This window comes from Mauremys reevesii, linkage group 12, assembly GCF_016161935.1.
Source record: "Mauremys reevesii isolate NIE-2019 linkage group 12, ASM1616193v1, whole genome shotgun sequence".
In the NCBI taxonomy this organism is placed as follows: domain Eukaryota; kingdom Metazoa; phylum Chordata; order Testudines; family Geoemydidae; genus Mauremys; species Mauremys reevesii.
The window spans coordinates 25678355-25681194 of record NC_052634.1 but is presented as its reverse complement, the minus strand read 5'-3'; the positions used below and the strand labels follow the sequence as shown (position 1 = coordinate 25681194).

Genomic DNA, 2840 nt, shown 5'->3' with positions numbered 1-2840 from the left:
CTCCTGTAACAAACCCCTGGCCTATGTCTGACCTATCGAAGTCCTCAACTCGTTGTTTAAAGACTTCAAGGTGCAGAGAATCCTCCAGCAAGTGACCCATGCCCCACGCTGCAGAGGAAGGTGAAAAACCCCCCAGGGTCTCTGCCAACCTGCCCTGGAGGAAAATTCCTTCCTGACCCCAAATATGGTGATCAGCTAAACCCTGAGCATGTGGGCAGGACTCACCCGCCAGCACCCAGGAAAGAATTGTCTGTAGGGATGTGGGGTAAACGCTCTGTGGTGTCAGAGCTGGGAAAGGGACACTGGGAACAGACTCTGTCGGTCTATAGAGATAAGCCCGACTGGTGTGAAGGGCTTTGAAATCTGCTTGCTTGAAACTAACCCCAGTAAACATCCCTTTGTCTGCGCTTCCGACTTCTGGCCTTTTGCTGCTTGCTGTCTGTGTGACAAGAGCCAGGGAAGTGGGCAGGGGAAGGGAAAGCCCTCTGACAATGGCTCCTTGCTCCTCTCCCTCCAGGCTCAGGGATGGGCAGGACTCCAGGCTCTGCTTGAGGGATCCTGGCACAGGGGCTGGGGGGGGGAGAAAGGATTGTAGATTCTCACCAGCACTCTGGAGAGGAGGTAACAAGTTAAGGGGGCATTATTAACTCTTCCCCTCCTCAGTGTCCCAGGGCTGGAATTCTACATTCCACAGGGCCAAATAAGAGGGTGAAGCCATTTGGTTAATGAAAACCAGTGTTCCAGGTGAGGCTTGAACTCACAACCTCAGCATAGGTCCTCTCAGCACTGCCCTATAAGTACTGTGCGCTAACCAATTGTGCCACTGGAGCACCTGTTAACTGTCATTCTCCGAGACCCCTAGGTTGATACAGGCGAGGGATGACCCCAAAACATTCTCAGTGGGGCTGAGAGCAGGTAGCGACAAGTGTTGTACTTGGTGGGGTGGATCCTTCTTAAGGGTTCCAGGCCCCATTTGACCCTTTTCTTCGTCGCTGTGTAATAACAGAGCTGGTTAAGACTCAATGTAGAGTCTTGCTGCAGACCAACAGATCTGAAATCACTGATAACCAGCTCTAAGCATTAGTCCTGCTTTGGGACAGTGTCTCTCATGCAGAAACTGCCGAGTCTGCACTAGCAGTGAGGCTCCCTCACTAACACCCACCTCAGCCCCCCACACCTGCCCCATCCCTGGGTCCCCCATTTCCCCATCTTCCGCACGGTGCCTCCCTCTGTCTGTGGGGCCCCTCCCCCACCCATCCCACCTCCCCGTCCCATGGGCCCACCCCCTCGTCCTCCCCCCCATCCTCAGTGCCCTGCCCCTGACCTCCTCCTCCCCGTCCTCACTGCCCCTCCCCAACCTCCTCCTCCCCGCCCTCAGCACCCCCGACATCCTCCTCCCCGTCCTCAGCACCTCTCCCTCAATTGCCTCCAACCCATTTCTCCATTGCTGGGCCCCACTTTCCCATCCCCCCACTCCCCCAGTCTATCCCCAGGGTGTGCGGTTCCTCATAGCCAATCTCTGCTACCCCCAAACCTGCCGGGTTCCCCTTTTCAGCCACCGTGGGGCCTTGCAACCCACCCCTGCCTGTCCTCTCTGGGGTCTCTAAATCCCCCAGTCCCATAGTGCACCCTGGTAACCCCACCCTCCTCTCCCCCTAATCTCCCTAGTCCCTTCCCTTGGGTCCTCCTGGACACCCCAACCCACAGTGTGAAATTATTTATGAGTGTTTTAAAATTTCAGTGATCTGCATTTTTCTCCTCCAGTGCGTTTCTGCCCATGGAAAAAGAAGAGAGATCACACGTCAGTACCTTTGTAAGTAAAAGCAACCTGGAAACAAACCAACTGTCTCCAGAGTGTGTAGTTTGTGTTTCTTTTGTTGCAGTTGATGTGTGCGCAGCATGCACGGTGTGTGTGTGTATGTGTGCAGTGTGTGCAGTGGACAGGGGCATGGTGTGTGTGTCTATGTGCAGTGTGTGTGGTGGACAGTGGCACTGTGTGTATGTGTGTGCAGGGCCGGTGCAAGGAAGTTTCGCACCTAGGCAAAACTTCCACCTTGCGCCCACCCCACCCCTGCATCAGCTCCCCCTCCTCCGCGGCAGCTCCCCCGCTGGGGAGCCGTGCAGTACCTCCCTACCCCAGCTCACCTCTGCTCCGCATCCTCCCCGAGCACGCCGCCCCCACTCTAATTCTCCTCCCAGGCTTGCGGCGCCAAACAGCTGATTGGCGCTGCAAGCCTGGGAGGCAGGAGAAGTGGAGCAGCTCGGGGAGGAACTGCTGTAAAAAAAAAATTGGGGGCACCGCTTTTTGGTGCACCCAAAACTTGGCGCCCTGGGCAACCGCCTAGTTCGCTTTAATGTGTGGTGGACAGTGGCACTCTGTGTGTGTGTGAGAGTGTGTATGTGCAGTGTGTGTGGTGGACAGTGGCACTCTGTGTGTGTGTGTGTGCAGTATGTGTGGTGAGCAGTGTGTCGGAGAAAAACTCAGTTCTCGCTTTTTCTTTGGGTGCAGCAAAATCAAATACTTTATTATTTCTCCAGTAATTACAATGGAGGGAGAGAGTGCCCTAGGACACAGGGTCGCCCTAGTCCCGGACAGGTCTCTCAACAGGTAAACAATTACAGCAGCATTTATACCTTTGTTACAGACAATAACAAGCAATAATACAGACAATAATGAGCAACAACTGCATTTTGTTTATACATAAGCCATCCTGCTATCTTGTTTTTCTCACTTCTAGGAGACGCCAGTCTACGTATTTGGTTATCAGTTGCAAGGTCGTAATAACTTTTTACACAGTTCTTTTCTGCTTGCCTCACACCATCCTCACTTCTACAAGTCT

At 53.9% G+C, this 2840-nt stretch overlaps 1 non-coding gene across 1 annotated transcript; it reads right to left on the bottom strand.

Moving 5' to 3' along the window:
* Nucleotides 1-736: 736 nt before the first annotated feature.
* Nucleotides 737-830, bottom strand: TRNAI-UAU. Its single transcript has 2 exons — nucleotides 793-830; nucleotides 737-772 (listed from the first exon to the last, which is right to left on the bottom strand). It is a non-coding gene; the product is annotated as a tRNA-Ile (tRNA).
* Between the last annotated feature and the right edge of the window lie 2010 nt (nucleotides 831-2840).